Source organism: Cyrtonyx montezumae, unplaced genomic scaffold (genome assembly GCF_038088225.1).
Source record: "Cyrtonyx montezumae isolate F1298 unplaced genomic scaffold, pur_monq_1.0 scaffold_3, whole genome shotgun sequence".
Taxonomy (NCBI): Eukaryota; Metazoa; Chordata; class Aves; order Galliformes; family Odontophoridae; genus Cyrtonyx; species Cyrtonyx montezumae.
The window spans coordinates 91,053,921-91,079,361 of NW_027072034.1; the positions used below are offsets into that span (position 1 = coordinate 91,053,921).

Below are 25,441 nucleotides of genomic sequence, written 5' to 3' on the forward strand. Positions count from 1 at the left end.
TTACCCTCAGTCATACATCTTCTATTCCTAATGGTTGCTGTTCTCCTAATTCTCACTCCTGTTGCTGCTTGCTGACAAATCTGCAGCTGCCATACCCTGTTCTGTATGCCAGTAGAGCTAGCGGTAGCTAAAAATGCTATGAATGTTTCAACGTAGGTATGTCGGCAACCCTTCTATTTTTAGATACTTTGAAGAGCTGTCTGTAGCAGATATGTCTGGTACAGCAGTCTGCTCTGAAAGCAGATTAGACCAAACTACCCAATGCCTCTGAAGCTGTCCATAAAAAGGTCATCACCTCACTTCCCATCTGCTGACTTGGGTTTCCCCTAACCCATTTCAGCCCAAACAAACCAGTTCAGCTGACACTAACTACTTAAAGTGTTTAAGCTACTCTAGCTGACTTTGGCCAAAAGAAGTCTGGGAGCAGGTTGCACGAGCAGCTTACAAAAAGGTAGGAGAGGCGGTAACCTCTGGCAGAAAATGTCTGTGACAGCTGCTGGGCAGCTGGCTGAGGTCTCTTCAACAGCCTCAGCCTGTGGGGGAAATAAGGACCCACACAGGGACCTTGAAGTGTGGTATACTCTGTGCTTTAAGTTTGATTCTCACTTATTTCACAAGAAGTGCCACTGAGAAGCCACTCCTTTCCACTGTGCAGAAAACATGATGACGTTATTCAGACTGTCAATCCTTATTCCCATGTTTAATCACTGATAACTGATTAACCAAGTGAACTGCCACAAAACAAAAGCAATAAAAATATTAGATGGAAAAGGAACAAGAAGTTGGGCGTGCTGGCTTGTACATGTAAATAAACAAAGTGTATAATTTCAAGTTCTCAAAAGTATACATCCATTTTTCCTCTCTGTTCCACAAACAACAGGGGCAGCATGCAGCTATGCACTTACAGTCACTCTTGACAGAAGCCAAATGTGAACTTCAGGGCACTGGGGAGTGTCGAAGTTCAAAAGCTGTGATAAAGTCTATTGGATAGCCATTATCATGTCTTTTGCCCTTGTTTCACCTCATGCTGTCATTTCAAGACTTCTTACCTTCCAAGCTAGATAACTAGATTCTAGAAATTACATTAACTCTTTCAGCACTGCTCTGCCAAATAAAAGGGGAAGAGAATGTGTGTTGAGACCAAAAAGTTCTTTGTCAGAGAATTAGTAAAACTTCAGAAAGCTGTGGAGGGAAAGTCAGCTGGGCAGTCCCACTCACAGATGGTTCAGGTGTGCATCTTGAATTGTTTACAGAACTAAGGCCCGATCTCTGTTTGTGAATGCGTTTCAACTCCTCTCCAGAAGCCTACTGTGCAAGCAGTTGAGAGGAAAGAAAATTTTCAATAAAAAATATCTAGGCTGAAGTTAGACCAACATGCAGACGAATTACTGCTTTCATGACTGACCACCTGCTGGCTGAGGCATGCTAACTACCAACATGTGCATGCTTAGCCTGCTGCAGAGATGAGGCAAAGACAGTGGCCCTTAACAAAGTAAGGGCAGATGCATTTGAGCCTGCCAGACTACTTGTTTGTGCACTACCTCAGCCTGCAGAAGTAAATTGTAGCAGTGGTTCAGTTGCACCTTCTACTACATTAGGAAAAGAAATCCTGTCTCTGCACTGGAAAAGCTTTACCTTGCTATCCAAGGTTTTTCTGTAAATATCATTTTCTAGCTACAAATGAAAATATTCCAAAAGACCACAAGTATTTTTTTATGCTTGTTGTCTTACAATCAGGAAACTTTCAGTTTCCCCATTAAGAACAAACTCCACATACATAACACATGACAGGTTCAGATGATAAAAGGGAAGAGAGAATTCAAACCTCTTTCTTTCTCAGCGTACAACGCTTTCTGGTGCCACAGCTATTTGTTAGGATAATGATACTGGAACTACTTGTTCTTGCACTGCTCTGATCTGAATGAGCTGGGGCACTGGCTTGAGTTTCCCTGGCACACTCTCGGCTCTCCTTCTTAGAAATGGGTCACTTGTAGATCCATTAGCCACTAGTTACTGTGCAGGGGCCTGCAAAAGGAATCTTTTGGGCTACTGGTTACTTGAGGCATGGAGGCAAAGATGCTCTTTAGCCACTGCAGTATAAATCCATACAAAATAGTAAATGCATCTATGCAAATTGCTTTATCACAGCTCCTTCACTGCCTCTGATCTTTCTTTGGTCAATGTCTTACGCAGATAGGGCTTCATTTTGGACTCATCTCTTCACCAAACATTCTGCACTCTATCGGAGAGGGTACTGCTGTTCAGTATGCTTGCAAGAGGAGTTCCTCTTGAGAAACAGCTTGTAACATCTTAATGTCAGACCCTTGTCAAGGTAGTTTTCAGTCAGTTCTTCCAGGACAAGGACTGTCAGAACATAATTCATTTGGAACAATTCAAAATACCAACCATCCAAAACACTTTCCCAGGAGTAATAAGCATAGGCCTTTCCAAAGGTGCTTTGTTTGACAAGACAGACACTGGAGTGTGTGAGAATCTGAATTAATCTTCTTTCTCCTGCTATCTTCTAAGGATTTGTGCCACAGGGATGCAAAAGCTGGCAACAAAGACTAACCAGAGCTTGAATTCTAACATGTAAGGTATCTCACGTACCCAGCAGAACTGACAGATGATTGTGATGAAGGTGGAGATATCTCAGGGCGCAGTCGGGCTGGACAGAGACCATCCATTTGCTAGTACTGAATGTAGGCACATTAGACAAATGTTTCTGTGTGTCTTGAGCCACAGTGGCACAGGCCACTTGACCGTGGGCAGAGCTCTCTGAGGGGACTCACGGCTTGTATCCATCCCTGCCGCGGGCTTGGGCCCAGAGGGGCCATGGGACCTTGTTGGTCGGGCACAGGGCCACAGGACGATAGGGCACGAATCCATGCCTTCCCTCCTCGCCTCGGAGACGGTCGGGGCGCAGCCCGCAGAGCACGCGACCGTCAGCAAAAAGCAGGGCCGGAACCGCACAGCGCGGATAAGACACTTCCATCCCAGCGCAGCGGGGCGGGCGCGGCACCGCTTTTGAATCACCCTGCTGCCCTGGCTCCTCCCAGGGGCCGGCTCGGGCAGCTCGAGGGGGAGCTCGAGGCGGAGGTCTATGTGCCGTCGCGGTCCCCTCGCGACTGGCGAGGCCTCGTGATGGGATCGTAACCGGAGCTCCCCGGCTCGGGTGCGCCCGCGCAGCGAAGCCGGCCGTGCGCGGCCGCGGCCGTCCGGGCTCCTGGCGAAGCACCGCTCCCCCTCTTCGCCTCTCTCCTCCCCGCTCCCTCCCCCCTCGACTGAGTTCATTCACTGGGATTGGTTTCAAGTGACGCCATCGCTTTATTTTTACACCGATGACCTCATCCCAGCAGCTTTAAGTTTACTGACCAGCAAAACTCACTGTTTCTCCCTTCCTCGTTCTCCTCCCTGTTTGCTCTGTACCCATTTAATAGTAATTGTTCGGATCCTTTTGGGAACTGAAAGCTTTGAAAAAGTAAATAACCAAAAACCTCCAAACTTCCTCCCCCCACCGTCCGTTTTTAATTCTCATCTAGGGAGACGGAGGAAGAAGGGGGGGAAAAAAGCTCCCAGTATTTCCTTTTTCTCCCTTCCTACCTTCACACTTCCTTCTCCTAACAAGACCGTTTGCTTCCATTTACGCATTTATCTTTAATTTCTGTTGCTTTTCGCATAAAAAGAAGGATGAATTTTGTATGGAAGAGGTGCTGGAAGGAGACGGAAAGTTGTTTTCCGGCGGCAGAGCGGTGAGAGCCCGTTCCCAGCTCTCATCCCTGCCGTGGGGACTGACTCGAGACACACAGACGGGAGCGTGGGGGGGAGGTGCCGCAGTAAGTGCTGGCAGAGGCCGCCGCCGGGACCCCGCCTGGGCCGGGGCTAGGGGCCGGGCCCGGGCGGGGAAGAAGAGGAGGAGGAGGAGGAGGAGGAGGAGGGAGGTGAGGGACGGCTCCTGCCGCCCGTCCTCCTCTGCCATGCCCTTCCTCGCCGCCCCCTCACCTCCGTAGGAGAGTCAGCAGCCGGCAGGTCGCTGCCCCGCACCGGCAGCTCCGACCGCCTCCTCCCGGTAAGGAGAGGGGCTGAGAGGGAGAGGGGGACAGCAGCTCTTCCCCGGCCTCCTAGCGCACCGCCCTGCTCACCTCCGACAGGGGACCGGCCACCTGCCTGCCGCGGGGCCGGGGAGGCCGGCGGCCTTGGAGCGGAGAGGGCCGTGTAGGGGTGCGTGAGAGACCGCTGCCTTCCGCAGGGCTTTGATTAGGGCGTCCGGGGTGCGCGTCGAGGAGCCTCGGTGCGAGCGGCTGCGTTTCGGAGCTCGGCGGGCAGCGCTGTCTCCGAGGACGGTTTTCGTGGCTCAGAGCGGTCGAGGATGCTTTTTACAGCCTCGCGGGACTCCCGGAGAAAAATAGGAATTCTGGATTGAACTTGGGAAACGTTTAAATTGAGTCAGTTGACAAAATGGAGGGCTGCTGCGGAATCAAAGAGCGAGGCAAATTGTTAACCTGACAGTGCGATCGCATAAACCAGCAGCTCCGTGACCGGTGCCGGGACACGGCCCGACAGATACCGTCCTCGGATCTTATTTTGCTTCTTTTGTAGAAGTCGTAGGGAGGGAACATGAGCTCGGCGCACATCAGCGCGTGCAGAACAAGGTGTATCGGACGTGCCTGTGCCAGAGCCTCACTGGCGGTAGGATTTTTCAGTGTCCGGATAAGTTGTGTTACATGTCAAGTGGAAGGGTGTATTTGAGAAAGCAAAACCAAGGAAGATTTAGTTTACTGTTGTTACAGTTGATAGAAGTAAAACTCGATCTTTTGGTTTTCCTTCGAGCAAAGGGTGTAGTCATAGTAAGCTGTATTGTCTGACCTATGACTTCTCTTTTTTGTTCAAACATTCCGTGTATATCCAGCAGAATAAATAGATCTGTCTGCACTTTTTAAACTAAAAGTAGTATGAACCATTCCTTCTAATAATGTGCTTGGGGGGAGGGTGGGTTCTTTCTGTAACCTTAAAAAAAATAATAATAATCCCAGACAGATTTTGTATTCGTTGCTTTAAGTTTAATGCTATTCCTGGCAGCGTGTGGCTTGCTAGATGCAGAACTTACAAAGTCACAACTGACCAAACAGGACTTTGTTTAGACTCTTGTGTTTTGAGGGAAGGTGGAAAAAATAGTAAGGCTTAATTTCTTTTTATGAGGTTCATCTTGCCACCCATTGGAAATTGAAGCATTGATCACGGTTGGTTATGTTGGTTGGCTGGGGTTTCTATTTGAATGTGGAGGAAGTATGCAACAGGACAGTTGTATAGGTATTTTTAGCTTTAGTTTTGTATCAGTAAAGATATAAAGAAAAACGATATTCAAAAGTAAATTATGTATTTGAGTATGCACTGTAACACTGTTAGGAATGAATCTAAAAAAATGTTATAAATTCTGGTCATTATACTTGTTTAATACAGTAGTGCTTCAGTATATCTTAATACACTGTTTCCATGTTCCTTTTAAATGAACAAACAAGGAAAAGCAGCAGAGAAGTTGTTGGTCCTCAGGCTGATTAGAGGTGGAAGTCGCAAAACACTGTATTGGTTTAATACATGTGCGAAGGTCCAGAACGTCCTACCAAGCACTAAAACTCTCATCCTATGTGTATAGATATATAAATACATTCCTGCTCTGGTTGATCTTGTTTTTTTCTTGCTACCTATTACCTAAGCAGATAGAATGGAACAGAATCAGCTTCAGTCACACCAAAACAACCTCTGGAGGAGAAAATGAGCTGAAGTTATTTTTGTTTCTCTAAAATGTATGCTCTTCTAAGTGAAGTCAGCTAGCCTAGCAGGGATGTTTCTTTTAGCAGGACTAGCTACAATTGACCATAGGAAGAGTCTTGGCTGTTTAGGAATGTGTTAAATAGATTTCTCCAGAAGCTCCCCCTGCCTAGCCAGTGCTCTCAAGATACTCTCAGGTTCACACTAGTCACCAGCTATGGCTGCAGTTGTGGGTGTGTGTCTCCGTGTGCCCTGCTCCTTTTTGGCCAGGTGGCCCTATGCCTGCCTCTTTGTGGTCAAAAGCTGCCAGTGTGGGGGAACGATAGTGTAGAGAATTGCTGGAGACTGCACAGTGGGAACTGATATGCTGCTCTGCTGCCTTCAAGAACAGTATGAGTGCTGCTCCAGAAGTAATGCCTCCTATTTTATTATGTCATCCCACAAGGCTGGAGGTAGATGTTGGTGGTACAGCAGCAGAGGCTGAACTTTTCCACCAGTATTCTGCTATGTTTTGTTGCTGTGTGACAAATGGCAGCAAAGGGCTAGAGATGGAAATGCACACAAAATCAGCGTGGGTCACTGAATTATACCACGTGGAAAAAATGGCACCCATTGACATTCATTGATGCTTTCTGACTGTTGATGGAAACTAAGCAGTGGATGTCATTGAGCCAGTGGGTGCTACATTTTAACACTGGCGTAGTGACAGTGGGTCAGCTCTACTGGTATAGAGTTTTACATGCAGGCTCTTGTTCATTGCTCATGAAAATGCATAGCTAATGGTTACTGTTGAAAAATAGTATTCTGGAGCTGATAATTTGCTCTATCATGTAGTGTTATTTTGCTCTTCATATTTGTTGTAGTTTCCATAGGAATAAATAGGAGGCATTAATTTCAGAATGACTTACTATAAAGGATCACAGGTAGGCCTGATGGAGCTATTGGAGGGCAAACACAGTCATGTTAGATTTTTCAGAGTTCATCTCCTTTCTCCCCAGGCCTATTCAGGAATAGCTGAAGTGTTTGCGAAATGACAAATTTTCCAAGAAATGCAGTAAGTACTCTCAAATCACTTTTTCCTCAAGGAAACCAAGTCAAGATGACAACTTTTACTTGTTAGCATGCCTGTTGAGTTTTCTAGGGCTATTCTTTCATATAAGAATTGTCAGGAAAGCATCATGGTTATTCTTGACATGCTGAGCATCTTTAATAGCCAGGTTTGTATTGCCAAAGGCCAAGTGGTGGGTGGACTGGCAAATCCTCTCCTTTTTTGTTCTTTTTAATATTTTTCTATAATATTTTCTTTTGCTTAACTTCCTGTAATAACATGGGGTTTCTAGTTTTCTTGTTATTTTATCAGCTTAACAACAAATTTCACGCAGTCTTGTAGAATTTTGTCTGTGGCTCTGTTACAGTATTCCTAGGTCTTATTTAAGAGGCTGGTTTTCTAGGTAGTAGAGAAGTATCCCTGATGCATCAAGTGATATATTCTCTCCCTGTGATTCTTTACAGATTGCTCCCAGGCTTAGTGTAGTGAGGTGGAGAGTTTCTGTAGAATATTTTAAATGTTTTAAATACCAGTGTCAGTAATATTTTTGTGATTTACTTTGTTTCTCTCTTTGTAAACCAAAGGTGGGTAATGCAGTACTCTTTGGACAGTGGGTTGCTTGTGCGTGTGGTCTCTGCTTTCTGAACAACTCAAAAAACGTGGATGATAGGTGGCCTGGCAATGTGCATCTGGGCTGGGCTAAGGCCAGTGTTACTGGAGTCTAGAAGTCCTTCATGTGAGGGAGAAGTGAGCAGTGCATTTTCAGACTGCTTCCTAGAGGTTACCTGAGGGCCTATCCTCAGATATGAGTGGGTTTTTTTTTGTTTTTTGTTTTTTGTTTTTTTTTCTCTTGTATCACCAGTACAGTGGCATCACTGCCCTAACGTAAAAGTAACGTAAAAGCCACGTGAGATAGAACTGTCTTTGGAGGCTGAGGAGGCAGAGGTATAAATGGAGATGCCTGAACTCCTACAGGGTTCCTGCTGGTCAAAGGATGCCAGTGGAACGGAAATGTTCTTGTTACTGCTTCTCTCCTTGATTTTATCACATATTTAGATTGGTACTCACTTGGTAGCTCCAAATAAGAAATCTCCGTTATAGTTGCTCTGTAGCTTCCCATAACACCTGAAAGAAGCAAAAAACGCACAATAATGGTAAAGTTTGGCATCTTACCTTCTTGGTTTGTGTAGTTTTAATAGAACACTTCTTGGTTTACTTATGTACAGGCAGCTATCATAATCTTCTGTAGAGGTAATGTTGATCACCTGTAAATTACAATTGCTCAGTGATCAAAGAAAATCTGCATACTGGATGTGTGTTTGGAGGGCAGGAGGGAACACAGGCATGAATTCGAGGCCTCGAGGTTCCTTTCACTGCTCTATGTGGTCTGCTGCTGAGCCAAGGCTGACCTACTCAGAGTTGGCTCTGAGAAGACTGGCGTCTTTCCATTTTGTGTCTCGATGAAATGCTTCTGCAGACAAAAAAAAAAAAAAGAATCATTGGGCAGGCTAGGGAAGAGGGGAGAGTGTGGTTCCTCAGTGACAGGCTGCAGGCATGTGAAAGAACCTGGTCTGAGACTAACTTGCCGGAGATCGTACATTGTGGCTGCTCTGTTCTTTTGCGGTGTGAAGCTGTAACATTGTGCTGCATTGATATACCATAGGAACTTCTGAAACAAGATCCTTTGCTTGGGGGAAGTTGGTTATCTCTGCTCCTTATTTGTCACAGTATGACCCATGTGTAAGGCAGTGTGCAGCTTCTCTGTGGTTTGTTCTTTTAACTGATTTTGCCCTATGTAATACAAGTTGTCAGAAACTGGGATCAGCTCCTTGCATAGACCTCCCCAAAAAGTTTATGCTTTCATTTTTTCTTAAGCTTGAGCTAGAAACTTCTACAAGTTTTCACCAAATAAAGATGCACAAGCAGAGGTGTTCAGAGGTTCTCATTATTTCAGAATACACATCATCTTTCTTTTGTAAGATTTTCTTACACGCCGCTCGGAGTGTTAACCTGCTACAAGGGTGAAATTCTTCTAATTTTCTTCACTGGATGCTCTGTTACACTTTTTCAGCAGAAAATCGTGGTAACAGATTTCCAATATTGAGACTAAAATAGAGTCATTTTTCATCTTCATTAGGCTTCCTGTTGTTTTGCTTTATTATAATTATGAAATAACCCTGTTGGACTAAATGACAGGCTTGTGGTTTGTGCAAGTGCTCTTTTTTAGGCATCCTTACCAGCTTGTCGTAGTGTCTTTGTCTTACTAAAGGCATTGTGGGAGGTAAGAAGATGGGAATGAATGTGTAATGTAGCAACACTGGAATGAGAAATTTACAGAGAGCATAAAATGAGGTGGACAGCAGAGACCAATTGTATGAAATTCCTTGTATGCACATGTTCTTGAGTTAGAATAGCTGGTATGTATTCAGCCTGCCAGATTAGAAAGCTTTGGCTCTGCATGTATAACATAGATGTTTCTCTCAAAATAGGAGAGCAGGTCTCTCTCCCCAACAGTATTCCAGATAAAACTGATTCATTACTGCATTTTGCTCCTACTGAGCTCCTAGTAAAGCATGTTTGAAGGCTGAATATTTCATAATGTTAGAGGCATAAACACCATGCTTTTAATAGCCCACATGGTGTTTTTGCTACTTGATTGCTTATGTGAGTAAGAATCATTCACTCCAGACTTTAAAGACACAAATGCCATGTCAGGACCTGTAAGATGATGCTTACAAGATAATTATTTTCTTGATAGTGTGTATTTTGCTGGGCCTTATGTAGTCCTTTAAGTATGGAAGCTATCTGTCTTCTAAACACTCTTCCAAATACATCCAAAGATTCTGACAGCTTTTCACAGCTTGCCATCCCACTGCTGAAATAAGCCTTAATTTCAAGCACTATATTAATGACATCTGGACTAAGTATAACACCTATTGTTCTTACGGTTCCTACAAGTATTTGGTTGCAGGTGAGAACGTGCCTTTAAGTGTTGGAGTTTCATACATTCTTTCTTCAAAAATGTTGCTTGGGAATACTCTTTTCCCTTGCTTTCTAGAATCTAAACTCCAGAAGAGCAGGAGGGAAGAGATCTGGTATGGGAATAGGCACTCTGATAAAGTCTGTCTTGTAACCCTATCATTCTTAGAATGATACCTTTCTGAAATAAGAGGAAGCAGAACATGAACTTCATCTTGGTCTTAATAAAGACTTATAAAGCTGTGCTAGATTACTGTGCTAGCTGTGCTGGATACAAGAAGGGCATGCTCCTAATCAAGGACAGGTTGTGGAAGTGTCTCTATCCATAGTCTATTCAGAGTTCTTTACTGATGGCAACCCTCTTCTCATTGTAGTGGGACCAAGTACCTTTTTCTGTTGGTACCAGACTAATCCTGCACTCTATCAGCTTCTTAGAACCTTGTGTGGTGAGTTGTCTGAGGTCTTACTGGAGAGATGTAATCAACAATAATTGGTCTCTATGTTCTATGCTTCTGGTCTCATGTTTCAGAAAGACACATCAGCTGAAGCAAAACAGGTAGTCTTTATGAGGGCTGAAGAATCTTATGTTCTTCTAGATAGGGCATCCCTTGCTACTTTGTTTGCTTCTTACCATTCCCTCCCCCCCCTTTTTTTTCCCCTTGCATGTAACTTTTCATCTGAATATGTATATTTATGTATTTTTTTTCTATCTTCTTCCTGTCAGTGGAGTGAACTCCCCTGCTCAACCCTTCTGTGGCATCACTGCTGAAAATACCACCCCTTTTTGTGGATGACACATTGAGAGCGTGCTGACAGCCTACCACTCTTCTGTTTTGTTTGTTAGGTGATCTCTGCCAGGATGCCATCCAATTGATGCAGCCTGTTTCCTCACTATAGCTTATTTAGCATGTTTGCTGTGATTTCCAGGTGGACATAATTGAAGACGTCTGAAAAAATCTCTTCCTCCAGCCCAGACATGATTATATGAAAAGTCCTTTTGTTGCCTGTTCCTTAGAATATTGCTGAAAGAAAGTTAACTTCTTCAAGCATAAAGTGGGTGAGAAAGAATAATAATACAAATAGACAAATAGCATGCAAATGTCTGAGCTACGAATCAGGACAGCAAAAAAAGTGTAATTAACCTGCACTGTTGCACATTTTGCCAAGAGACTCTTACCTTGACAAGAGCACATCTTTCTGCCCCCTCAAATATATGGGACTGGAATCTTTTTCCCTGGCTGACTTGGTGAAGTGGTGAGACTTTCCAGCTCACTTGCAGGTGTGACCAATGCTGGATGGAGGAAGTGTGCAGTATCATTACACCCCTCTGCCTTATGTGTGGTTAAACCTATAGAAAAACACTGAGGAAGCTTAGACATTCTGTTCTCTGACAGCCTTCTACAAATGCAAGCTATTAATGACCATTGCCTTTAATGGACAAAAACAGTACTGGCAATTCCTTTGTGCTCTTTATTTAATGGCGTAACAAGCAAGCACATTAGCTATTTTTATTCATACAGCCAGACATAGGCCAGTATGGCAGAACGGCTATGAAATGTCTGCATAGCTAAGTGGGAACACATCTGCTGCTGAGAACTAAATCTTTTTCTTTTAGTTACGGTATTTTGAGAGGGTTCCACCAGTGATTGTCTGATCTCTCTGTTTGAGCTGTGGTGTAGATTTTCAAGATTTTGCATTAAAATAGGCAGAACATTCTTTTCAGTTGAGAACTTTGTCAACTGTTTCAGTCAACAATGAAGATGTAATGCAATCAGAGAGGTAGGTGGGTGGGTGGTGAAGGGAGAGTCTGCTCAGGTTAAGGGTTTGGTTCTTGTCCTTTCAGGAAGCTTCTGGATTATCTGTTATGTGACAGGCGCACAGAAGGTGCTTAGTACAGTGAAACTGTTAGCAAATGCTAGTTTACAGAGGTGCCATGTTTATTTTGTGAATTTTTAAATGCTGTTGAGTCCTGCAATTATGATTTTTTCTTTTTTTTTCCTCCTTTTCCTTGAACAGGCTATGTACTTTAGAAGAAAAATGTCTTGTGTGGCTTAACAATGCAAAAAAAAATAAATCAAGTTTTCTGATAAATTAAGTCAGAATATTTCAAAGCCAAGAGTTGTTATGGGGGTAGAGGAAGGTGAAGCCAAGCACTTTCATTTTTTTGGGGTGTGTGCAAGCTGAACAAGTAGTTACACCACTGTACTGACATGTGATTATACAAAGTAAAAAACTTGATGCACGTGGCAGATGTTAGAGGTGCTAAGGAAAGAAAAAAGCCCAACAACAGTAAATAAATAAATAGATAGATATTATGTTTTCCCTGTTTGGAAGCTTGTCTGGCACTGAAGTAGATATCTTGTCGTCACACATTTGTGCATATCTTTACTTAAACAAATTATAAAGCATTCTTAGAAAAATCTTGTTTATATCCACTAAATTAAGGAGATTTTACTGAGTGCTTAATATTTGTTCCAGGTGATAGTACTGCTTTACACTGCAGCCAAACGTTTTCTTAGTTATTTTCTTAATTATCGCTTATTTACCTGTGGGGATTTTTTGTTTGCTTGTTTGTTTTCTGTTTATATTGCATGCAAGTGTAACTTCCTCCTTGAAAGGTCTCTCTCTTTTTCAGGTGTCAATTGTTATATATCAAAGCACAGCTGGAGAAGTGTACCTCTTGGTAGAAATTAGCTTTGCTTTTTCGAAGGGACGTGCGGGACACTTGTTGCATAGATCATCTGCTTTGTGATGTAATTAAACCACCACCATGTAACCACCTCTCTCAGCTTAGCCACAAGTGGTAAAATAGGCCAATTTACATTAAACTTTTAACTCAAAATGCAGTTGCATCTTCTGATGTATGCGAACAGAACTGTGACCCTTCTGCTATTACTCAAAATGCTGTTGAATTGCATTAGAGAAAAAATGTTCTGGCATCACTTTCTGGAGCTGAAGTTTCAAGCAGTGCGTTGAGTTGTGAAATCTCTGTGGTATCAGCATTTTTGTCACTGGAAAGAGAGTAAAATAAATAAATATATGTAAAGAGCACTAAAAAAAAGTGATATGTGCATGTCTCCGATATGTGTCATTTTCTCCTAGAGGAGGGAGACATGCGTATGGAACAGGGAATAATGAAAAAGAAGAGATATTGGTCATATATTGAAAGAATGCTCCACAGGGGCTAATAAAGGAAAAAAAGGAGGAAAATGATGGCAACAGAGATGAAAGTTATTATTAAAAAAAAAATAAAATCTGCATTGTACATAATGATGATCCTTTCAGGTCACAGGAAAAACACTTCTAATATGGCTACAGGATAAGACTTTTTCACTTTGGCTAGTAGTACAGAGCTTGTTCTACTACCTAATGGAAAAATTATTTTATGTATGAGGAAGAGCCATTTGACAGAAGATGGATGACAAGTTTTAGGAAGTATAGGGAAAAGTGCATCTTCAGCGAGGTCATAATAGTAAATACTGTTTGTCTGTCTAGAGAATACCTTCTGAAGATCTAAACGGTGATGAGTTGTGTATTTTGCCTTCCTGAATATGTATTTTAGATTTATATGTCATGTAACTGAAAATACATATTCAAAACTATAAATGCTGGTTTGGAATAAATATGTGGTAGCTGATGGGGTGTAATACTTCATGGATCTACTAGGCATTTATAAATATTTAAGAATGAGTCGATTCCAAAATGTTTTATCATACAAAGGTCACATTTTCTTTTTGGAAATTTGTAAGTTTTTGAGACCTAGTCCTTAAATAGTGCAGTCTTGAAAAGAAAGTCTTTCATTGTGACTGAGGGTGGGAAGGAGTGGGGAAAATTCTGTCTACAGATTTCTGTTGTGAAATGACTTCATACTGCTAGTGAATTAATGTTGTATATTATTTTTAATTAGATGTATATATAGGCAGTAATTCTAGATGGAAGACAAGCTCTTATTAAAACAAACAAACAAAAGAGGTTGGCTAACTTTGTGTGTTTCTAAAATGTGTCCAGTTCAAGAAGCTGGGGCTTTCTAACTATGCTCTAGGTACAAATGTACAAGTTTCCTCGTGTTCCTTAGGTTTGTTTTCTACCTCTTTTGGGTTCTGTTCTGTGCTCCCATTGGTGTGAAAACTGTGCAAGCACAAGCAGTAGGTGTCCCAGGGTGCTTTCATCTGAGTGCACAAAGTAGAGAAAAAGTAGTGGAAAGGCTGTTGTTGAAGTATCTTGATCCAGCTGCTCTGTTAGAAAAGGTTACCAAGTCAAGCTGCTTGTTGTAACTCCTCTGCCTCTGGTTGCTGCCCCAAGTGTGTTGCTAGCGTAGTTCTTGTGGCTGTTCATACTTCTCTTAGGGCTAGGTCAGAGGATGAACTTGTGAGAAGTCTGTTTTGCTTTATTAACTAATCTGTACATGTTCTGCTTGAAGCAACCCACAAACCTGCTGTGCAGTCATGGCCTCTAGATGGTCCTTCATGCCTATGGCAGACTTAAAATGATGTGCCTTTTGAATGCATTGAGAAGTCTTAGAAGCAAAATACATCAGTGCAGTTATGCCCATTGCATCCCATGGCAATCTGAAGAGGACTGTGGAAACTCAAAGAAATGCCTTCCCAAGCTTCTTTTTCTGCCAGGACAGCAGTATGTTTATTTGTGATGTGAATTTCCCTTTGCAGCTAAGACTGGAACCATTGGTTCAAGCTAAAATCATAATAACAGCTGTTCTTTTGAAACTGCATGCAGATGGGCTTGGCTTGGCTGCTGGGAGCTCTGTGCTCCAGTGCAATCTCTAGTTGTCTGTGAACTGGACAGTTAAGAAGTGAGCTCTAGGAGGATGCTCTTTCCTTAAAAGTGGTGGACACATGCATGCGTGCATATATGTTTGCTTAACATAAAATTCACACGTGTATATATATGTACATACATGTACAAACTGTGTATACACATGCACACAGATATATATGCACACTGTTCAGAACAGCTTATATTTTATAAAGCTTTCAGTGATTTATTGACGTTTTATATAATGAGAAAATTATATGAATTATATGAAAAGCAATGAATTAAATATCTGTAAGACTGCTTTTCTTCAATATGTCTTCCATAGCTATGTCACTGTATAACAAATCTAGAAGATACAGATGTGTGGTCTTCATGGAATGCTGAGTACGTAGCTTTGGTGGTTGTAGCTGTCTGAAGCCGGCAGATAAATTTTGCACATTCTGTAGCTTTTAGTGCATCTAATTGAATAAGCTTTTAATTTCTGATCGTTGCCTGTTCTTCAAAAGGGATTGGCATGAAAGCCTAATCCCTTTCTACTGAAAACTTGAAAGCATTTCTTTGATATTGTACTTTTTTTTTTCCATTTCAGCAAATTTTTCTGCTTTAAGAATGTCTGGCTAGTAATGCTTATTTATTTTCTACCTGTCTGATCTTTTTTTTTTGTCATTTTTTCCTCATGCTAGTAATTTAAACAGTACCAGTGTTTTCAGAGTTGATGTGGAGCTCTCAGTTTCAGCAGTTGTTGTTTTTATATGTCATCTCTGCCAGATGCTTTGGGAAGAGGTGTTGATTACACCTAGAACTCATTTTAGTGTTTCTGTTCCTCTTCAGGTGGTGTTCCTGACTTCTTTGTAATGATAGCACTGTATTTATATTGTGTATGCTTTCTCTCATTTTGTTTGTTTGTTTTTGTTTGTTTTGAGTGCTTTTTACATTTATTTTGAGAATGGTGGTAAACAGAATCAATGAGGTTGTGTCAAAATTGACAAGATTCTGCTGTTCAGAGCTCCTGTTGATGTATGGCTGCTTGCATTACTGTATTGCAGGGGCAAGCATTTTCTCTATCTTGTTTGTGGTAATGTTGTGTCAGCTACCAACTTCTGTCATTCAGGGAAGAGACGTTTGTAAAAAATTTTTTTTTTCAAATAACACAGACTGAGTTTTACTGACATGCAGCAAATTTACATGAGTTTGTTCACACAAGCTAACTGTAGTAGCCTTCTGTCTTTATGTCCATTCATCCAGGTGCAAAGATCTAGAATTTTTAAATATAAAAATTGCTTAATTGCCATTAAGTTCATCCAGTATTGTTTTTATAAACGTAGACTTCAATTTACCCTTGTTTTTCCCCCCTCTTTACTACTGCTCCTAATTTCTTCAATTTTTTCAGTTGTGAGGAATGGGTAGATGTGTGTGAATGTATAGCTGTGTTATATTTTTCCTGTAATCCAAGCCTTTGGAACTTCTTACTATAGACAACTACAAAGTGGACTTTCTAGAAAGTCTGCATGAGGTTTCTTTAAATAGTTGAGTTGATGTGCTTCAAGATACATGAAAATTTAATGGTGTAAATTTAATGGTGTAAATTTAATGGTGGCTTCAGGTGAGATTGAGAAGGGTGATTCTGTGTCTTCCTCCATTTCATACTGTGTGCTCATTTATGCCTATCTTGAGGTGATCCATGTGTTCTCTGTGGCTGCTTTATAATCAGCTGTTCTAATACTGAACTTTGCTGACTTAATTATTATGATTAATACTTATTACAGGAGAAATTAATGTTTCTACATACATTTCATACCTGTTCTGAAATAGTTCACTTCAGCTTCAGTAAGAATTATATATTTCTGTTATCTGCACAGCTATTACTTTCTGTAATTCCCTCATAAATATTAGGTACATGGTGACTTACTGTTAATTAATCATTTTTATCTTCTCTTCATTATACACGTCAGCCCTGGCAATAGATAATCTTAGTCTATCTTGAATTTATCTTTTGCTGGCATCCTGTGTGGGAGGGACTCTTGTGAAGAAATCTGTTTTTGCCTTTTCAGCTATTACTATCTACTGTTAGTACTGAATTTAATTGTACCCTTACATTTTGTGTACCAGTTCTTAAGATTTTTATTTTTATTTGATACATTTTCCTCCTGATACTCTTTGTTTTCTTAAGGATTTTTTTTTAACCTGTTCATACTTTCTGTACTTTGTGTTTCTTTACTCAGGCTTGGATTCACTTTTTTTTTCTGGGGTATACTTATTTGGCCTGTGTAATGTCATGAAAATGTTGCCATTTAGGCGTAATGACTCTTTTCTTCCCTGACTTCCCATGCCCTTTCCTTGTGAAGTGGCAGGTATAACTTCTATAACTTCTGACTCAGTTGGGACTTAAATGTGAAGCTTTTGATTTCCTCTCTTTTCTTGAATTGAGGATCTTGTGTGCTGACAATGTTTAAATCCTCATTTCTAAAACTTAACGGCATGGTACTTGTTGTGACAGGATTTCTTCCATGAGTATAGTGAACTCAGCTATATTATGGCCACTATTGTTTAGTGATGAACCAACACAAATGATAAGCTGGCTTTCTGACTTACTAAAATCACTGGAGGATGTGTAGAGGGAAGGCTTGGTTTCTCATTTCCAGGTGAAGGAAAAACAAGGAGTCCAAAATGTCCCTTGGCATGTCCTCTTGTGGTTCAAAGACTAAATTAAAATGTAGAATCTCTTGGTCAAATTCTTTTCTAAGCAGTGCTAACTGGACTTAAAGGGAAGGCCCCTTTTCCAGATTAACTCTGTGATTCCTGTTTGGTTTTTGAGAAGTGCAAAAGTTCAGAGATTTTCCTGGATTACAAATGCCAGATTCCTAGTGATTTCTTCCTTCTTTCTTGTGTTCTTCTCTTTCCAACAGCCACATACAGGCTTTTTGAGGCTTGTTAGATTTCATTTTCCCCTAGGAAAAAAGTATTTGTTCTCATTCTTTGGTGGCAACTTATGTTTCCTCATATACGGAGTGTTTCAGCCAACCTCAAAGATTTTGTAACTTCAGTGCCATTTTGCCAGCTCGAGGAGACAAGTAGTAATAGTGTCCTCTTGACTTCTGTGTCAGCTGTCTTCATCTGGGGAGCGTAATTCTCTTAAATTCCTTCCTGATAGGAATTTCTTTCCATTTTGAAAATACATCGTCTGGAATGACATGGCATGTCTGCTAGCATAAAATTGGTTTGAAACACTAAGCACCAGGAACTTGTTATCAAAATACTTGTTTCTTCTTTTTTTTTTTTTTCCTTCTTTTTTGCTAAGGTCATTGTTATGTAATGAAGTGATTGAGAAGTGTTACTCCATAAGTAGAGAAAAGGCATAAGAGACAGTGTCTTTCCTCTAAAAAACTCAGTGCTGTCCTGAGACCCAGTTACTCAAAAACAAGTTGTAATGAAAATACACTAAAATCCTAGGCTTTAGCTTGGTTGTATCAAATACTTGGTAGAACTCCAAAGTGGTAAATAACTTAGTTATTTTTTATGGAGTACTAATCTTGTTTGCTTTGGCATCTAAAACTGAAGTCACAGCTTATTTTTCCTAAATATACACTTTCTTTTAGAGTATCCCTTCTATGTAGTATTGGAGATATATATAACAGAGTCCAGGAGGCCAGTCGCAGAGCAAGGATTCTGCTGTGTTAGAACAATGCTAACTTCTGACTGATGTAACAAGCACCAGTTGGTCATACCACCAATGCCACAGTCTGTATGAACATTGTGGCAAAGTAGTAGATTTGAGGCAATATTCTGAAGGACTGTGAGGTCAGTGGACCCTCATGTACTCTTGTGCAGCTCAGGAAGGAAATAAAGAGTTGTTCATCTGGGCAAAGGGCGTGGTTTGGAGAATTACATCTGCTGCGGTGTTCTGAGTAGGTGTGAACAGCATAGTCAAGGCCAAACGAAATGCTGCTGTGCTATGAACGAAGAGATCTCTTGTCGAGGTGAGTGGTTTTCATCCATGTATGTTGTGAGAATTCTCTTAATACTGATCAGAAAAAAATGGGCAGGAGGCAACTCTAGCTTTGATATTGCATTCCAAGGAATCACAAAGTACTTTGATGGGAATGGGGAATGCAGAAAGGGGAGCTACCCAGCTGTAGCAGATTTTTTTAGTTCTTTCAGTAGTGAACTAGAAATGATTTAAACATGTGGTGACTTCATTTGTAGGTGAAGCTGTAAGCTAATGATATGTTATTCTAGACTGGCTATCTTTTTTTCTTTCTGTTGCCTTTTATATTACAGTGCACAGTGAATGAAGTCCTTAAGAAGCTGCAATGACACTGTAAGTTGTTTCCATTCACTTCTGTTAACAGAATTTATTTTTGTTAATAGCTGCCAACAAGTGGCATGCACAAAATAACATCTTCAAAGTAAGTCTTAAGCAAACAAACAAAACCACCGTTCTGTAACTTCTGGTGTTAATTCCTGTCTTTCTTCTTTTTCCTTTGAGACTGTTTCAAGTAGTGTCCATTTCCTTAATGTGTGATTAAGTTTGCTGTGGAGGTTTTAACAGATCTAAATTTTGAGACAGTAATTTAGCATAAGATGAGGTGTCAAAACTCATCAAACTACAAAATAGACTTTCAAGTGGTGGTTCCTGACATTCCCCAAAACATAGCGCATGTAAACTTATTTCTCTTTCAGGAAGGCAAATTCCTTTCACTACTGTTATCAGTGTGTTCTTTATGAACTTTCTGAAGTAGTGTACACATGTTAAACAGAAGCTTGCTTTCAGACCTTTAAAGATGTTTTTTGGAGAACAGAATTGACAAGTTTTCTGATTTAATTTTCAAATCTGTTATTATCTTTAAAAGGCCCATCAGTTGCTAGTATGTAGTGATGGATTTTAACTGAGATGTTTGTATAGGATGCCATAAACTCATTTATCTCTTAGTGTGGCCATCAACCTCAAAGGATTTAGCTATGCATATATTTTTATAGAGGATTAAGTAACTCGCCCCTGGATTCATAAATAAATAAAACAAAAAATTGTGATGATAATACAAATAAGGTAGCAAAATTGCCAGACCTCCCAAGAAGCCAAACTTATTTATGGTTCAGCTAAAGCTCATGACGCACAAAAGATGGCTCAGAGATGCTCCTTTCCATCATAATTATTCAACTTTCAGGTTTTCTTCATTACTGTGAGACAGTTGGAAGATGTCTGTTTATGTAAATGTGATGGAAGTGTTACGCCTTGGGTCTTCACATGCATGCTGCTCTCTTTGTAAAGTTGTCAGTGCTGTGGTGGTGCTACGCACAATCCCTGCTTGAGGCACCAGCAGTCTGCAGCTGGATTTTGCAAGTTTGTCAGTCTGAAAATATAGTGATCTAATATGATAATCTCATTGCTGGGTTCAGACATGAACTTGCTTATAAGAGAAGCTTTCTCATGGATAAATCTGAATGCATTTAAATGTCTGAAAAGAGGAAGGGATGAATGGGGGTATGATGGGAATTGCCTGTAGCCTTCCTTGATTGAAAGCAGCCTGTGGCAGGCTCTAGGAGTATTTGATTTCATCTTAAAAACATTAGTAGAAGGGTAACCATAGTGAGATTTTGAGCTAACCTGCTCCTTTCTAGTCTTATATTTCCCTTCCCCCAACTTCAAAACAAACAACAAGAAAAGAATATTAATTTCTAAGTTATTTTACCTTCAAAATAGAAGCATACTAAAAGAGTCTTACCTGGACTGTTGGTGGTGGCTTGTCAAGAGGCGCTGATTGAAGTCATGGGTATTACCTACTGCAGAAGGTACAGAATGCAGAGAATAGGAGGATGATTTGCTTGCCTATCTTTGAGTGGGGATGGCACAAGTGTTTTTTTCAGATGTTTTTCTAGGAGCTCATGAGTTTTCTGTTCACTCATTTTGGAATCATGCCTCAAACACCTTTAACTAGCTTGTGCAGGAGAGGATTGTACTTTCCTGTGATTATGAGGTCAAGTGGTGGTGGTAGCAGCGTTGTACACATGTAGGCATAAATAAAAGAAAAAACTGCCAGTTCCACGTTAGATCTCTACCTCTTAAAATGCTGTCTGCAATGGGGCAGTTTGTCCTGGGAGTCCTTTTTGGATTTGTGAGGGAGTAAAGTCCAGCAGGAGTGATTTTGTCCCCTGCTGTTTTCCTAGTTCCAGTCTACTTGAAGCAGAGGAACTACAGCTCCAAAGCTCTCACAAAGCTTCTTAAGAATACTTCTATTAACTGTAATTACCTGTGTAGTATAGTTTGACAGCATTAACAAAGCATGGAGAGCACTTCCTACTGTAAGGTTTAATGTTTTTTTTTAATGACAAAATTCTTTGGACTTGGCATGATCTATCGGCTGCAAATTACTGCAGTGCAAATAGTGATGAGCTGGCATGCAGCGTGGCACCGGTAAACGGATATTTGTGCCAAGGTTTCATAGCCAAACTCTTACCTTTCAGCATAAGATTTTCTTAAAAGAGTGCAAAGCAGATTTGATCTTGGTTAAATAATTACTCTTGTTTGAGTGCTGTCCCTAGGAATGTGGCTATGTGACCTACGATATGTGGTGTAGGAACAAGGAAGCTGCACATGAGCATGGCACGGGCAGTCTTCATGCTAGAGCTTTTTCATTCCGGAACAATCGGCTTTATGGTCTCTTGCTTGAAGGAGTTCTTAACCTGAGATTTTATCTTAAATGCACAACTACTGTAGCATGGCATGAGGGTCAGAGTGCTCTTTGAGCTGTGCCACGGGGGTTGGGATCATCAGAAGCAGGCAGCAGGCTCTGGCTGTTTGTAGCAAGAAAGCAGTGATTCTCTGTGTGGACAAGTCTTTTCACAAAATTACATAATTAACAGAAACTTAGGGGTTGGAAAGGAGTTTTGGAGATCATCTTGTCCATGAGTGTCCAACCTTTTGACTTTCCTGGGCCGCACTAAGTGAAGAGAAATTATTTTGTAAAATATATAATACAGCTAATTTAATAAGTAACAAAACCTCTCTTTTTTTAATATTATTATTACTAAATTTAGAAAAAAGAGAGCAAAAAAAAAAAACCCATAAAACTAGTGGCGTATTTGATCTTGTTTTTGTGAAAAGGCATCAATGTGCACTTCAGTGGAAGTGGTGAGTTCTCATGGTGTTCATCGGAGATTTTTGAGATTTTCCTCTTACTGTACTTCATGCTTGAAAATAGTTGTTCACAGGTGTACATATTACCAAAAAGTGAAGACGTGACTTGTGGTCATGAAGTGAGAGATATTTTTCTCTGATAAGATACATCTTACAAAAGTCTAGTAAAGAGAAATGATCAGTTTTTTGAGTTGAGTAGTTGATTGCCACTTGATACATTCAGTTTGAAAATGTGCAGGTAATGTATTTGTCAACTGAAAATAGAGTTGCAAACATATTAAAAAATAAAAAACCAGCAATCTTGAAGTCTATTCTCAAATTCCTTTATCAAAATTGCCATAATGTTTCATTAGAAATGCTGTTATGATTTGAAACATAACAAAGATGAGTATTTTCACCTTGAAGGTGTGTGCTTAACTCATGTGAGTTGTTCTTAATCTCTGTGTTCTGGCACAAATTTCCCTTTTGATTCCATAAATGACATGACTTAATTTTGCAAATCATAAAATCTTTTTAACATTTGACACTAACTTAGCCACCTTCCTTCAAATAAGTAAAAGATACATACTTCTAAGGAACTTCTGGAAGTGCCAATGATTCAATCCATTGGACTTCATGAAATTCACAGCTTTTATTATGATTTGCAAGGCATTATCCATTTTTAAAGCTTTTGTGCACAAATTTTCTTTATGTATGATGCAGCACTATTTCATCAAATGTGAGTTGATAGGCCACAGAACAGTCTTGGCTGAATCATGTGTGGTTAATCTAGTCAACCCCATGCTAAAGCAGATTCCCTATAGTAGGTTGCTCAGGAAAGTGTCTGGGTGGGTTTTGAAGATCTCTAGAGAAGGAGAGTCCATGACCAGTCTGGGTAGCTTGTTTCAATGCTCTGTCACCTTTTAAGTAAGGATGGTTTTTTGTTTTTTTTTCTCATGTTCATGAGGAACTTCCTGTGTTCCAGTTTGTGCCCATTATTCCTGTTGCTGGACATAACTGAAAAGAGGCTGGCCCCCCACTTCACACCCATCCTTTAGATATTTATAGACATTGATAAGACCACTCCTCGGTCTTCTCCAGGCTGAATAGATGCAGGTCTCTCAGCATTTCTTTGCAAGGGAGATGCTCCAGGACCCCAGTCAATTTTGTAGCGCTCAGCTAGACTTTTTCCAGTAGTCTTTTTTTCTTTCTTGAACTGGGAAGCACTGGAACTGGACACGGTATTGCAAATGTGGCCTTACCAGGGCAGAATAGAGGAGGAAGAATCACCTCCCTTGACCTTCTGCCTACACTCTTTTTTAATGTGCCCCCAAATACCACTGGCCTTCTTAACCACAAGGGCACGCTAGTGACTTATGGTCAACCTGTTGTCCACCAGAAAACCCAGGTACTTCTCCACAGAGTTCCTTTCCAGCAGATCAGCTCCTAACCTGTACATATGTTTGCAGTTATTCTTTCCTAGGTAGGTAGGAGCTTTGTTGAACCTCTTCAAGTTCCTCTCTACCCAACTTCCCAGCCTGTCCAGATCTCACTGAATCTTAGCACAGCCTTCTGATCCTTCTGGTGTGTTAACCACTCCTCCCAGTTTTGTTGTCATCAGTGAACATACTGAGTATGCACTTTATCCCTTCATCCAGGTCACTGGTGGAAAGCGTTAAACAAGACTGGACCCAGTATTGACCTCTGGGTAACACCACTAGCCTTCGGCCTCCAACTGGATTTTGTGCTATTGATCACAACCCTCTGAGGCTCTGCAAGTCATCCAGTTCTCATTCCGCCTCACTGTCTGTCTGCTCATATATCCTATACTTCCTAAGCTTACCCACAAGGGCATTATGGGAGACAGCTTTAAAGGCCTTGCTAAAGTTAAGGTAGACACTGCTCCCCCCTCATTCATCCAGCCATTCCTGACATCATATGAGGCTACCAGGTTGGGAAAGCATGACTTCCTTTTGGTGAATTCATATTGACTACTCCAGATAACCTTATTTTCTTCCAGTTTCTTAGAGATGACATCCAGAATAAGTTATTCTATCACCTTCCCAGGGACACAGGTGAGACTAACTGGCCTGTTGTTTCCCAGATCCTCTTCCTTGCCCTTGTGAAGTCTTGAATAACGTTGGCTTTTCTTCAGTCCAAAGGCACCTCTCCCATACTCCATGATCTTTCATCAATGATAAAGAGTGTTTCAGTAATCACTTCTGCCAGCTTCCTCAGCACCTATCAATGTCTGTGGATTTGTGTGCACTGAGTTTGCCTAGATAATCTCTGACCAGATCCTCCTCTGCCACAGAGAAGTCTTCCTTTACCCAGACTTTCTCTCTTACCTCCAGGGTTTGGAATTCTTGAGGGACAGTCTTAGCAGTAAGCAAAGGCGGCATTCAGTACCTCTGTATTGTCAGCCCTTCATTATCAGGGCACGCAATTCATTCAGAGGGCTCACTTTTTCCCTGGTCTTCCTTTTGCTATTGATATACTGTCAAAAGCCATTCTCATTGTCCTTGAAGTCCAGGGGAGCATTATTGAATTCCTTGTGAAGTCCAGGGGAGCATTAGCCTTCCTTGGTGCATCCCTGCATGCCCTGATAACATTTTTATATTTCTCCCAAGTAAGTACTTGGCATCTTTAAAGCCAAAACTTTATCAAAACCTGAGGACAACTGTGAGTTTTCTGGATTCATATCTGGTGATCACATTCATCTTTTGGGGGCGTTAGTGTCCATTTTTTCTCCTTCAGTGTACTTTTCACTCAATTTTGCGTACAGGCTACTGCTGCTATCTGCAGCAACTTCAGTGTACTGGTTGTAAGATTATTCTCCATTTCTTATTCCTATTCTGCATGTCTGAGCAGAAATAATAATACAAACTTAAGAGAGAGCCTGCTTTCTGTGGTGGTTGGTACTGAAGTTACACGCGGCAGTAATTGTAAAACAGATCATTCTTTACCTGGCCGTAGGCATCCCAAAAGGCAAAGCTTTGGTTGTAGATGTTCTGTTTTCCAAACATGTATGTTCTTTTCAGAAAGCTCTTCTGTTGTTATTCTTTCAGCACAGTGCCAGAATGTCGAACCTGGGCAAAATTATACTTTAGGAGGATAGTGAGAAAATGATTAGGAAGAATGTTTAAACCTGGATAAGCATTGTAGTTAAGTACAGGAAAACTAAGCACTGCATTTTCTTTTAGATCTAGGTCACATTTTTTTTTCTTTTGCTGGTTCCTTAGCAGTCTAAGATTAAATAAGATGCATACATTCTTTAAAAATATTTGTGTTTGTACTTCAGTTTTCCCACTTTCCAGGCTTTGAATGATTTAGTTTCAGAAGTGTATACCTGAAGGTTTATTGCTCTGAGACTTTGGGTTGTGGATGCAGAGGAAGAAGCATAAAGAGGAGGCAAGAATGATGCTACTTCCCCTCTTTCCTGGGGATAGTGAGTATGCTCTGTAGCTGCGTTAAGTTCTTCTCCTGTGTGTTTTGACCCGTGCTATAATCCTACCTGTGATTATTTTTTTTTTATTATTTTTTTTTCTGGAAGTGATTTCTCACCTGTGTCTGCATGAGAACACTCTTGGCATTCATTGGTAGAAAAACTGCATCACTGTAGGTGGCAAGATTTATTGCCAACATTTACTCACAAGCAAAACAGAATGGAAAAAAAACCCACGAAGTAAAATGGACAGTAACCACGTATTGCTATTGTATCTATATAAAGGTAATTGTCTATAATCTCACCTATCATC

At 40.9% G+C, this 25,441-nt stretch overlaps 1 protein-coding gene across 4 annotated transcripts in view; it reads left to right on the top strand.

The window, feature by feature from the left end:
* Positions 1–3,633: 3,633 nt before the first annotated feature.
* Positions 3,634–25,441, top strand: part of DUSP16 (dual specificity phosphatase 16) — a 61,837-nt gene continuing 40,029 nt past the window's right edge. The window contains exon 1 of one of the 4 annotated variants that reach the window (XM_065742317.1): positions 3,634–3,752. The gene's annotated coding sequence lies outside the window, so the exon portion shown is untranslated. The other 3 variants (XM_065742316.1, XM_065742318.1, XM_065742319.1) reach the window with 3 other exon arrangements.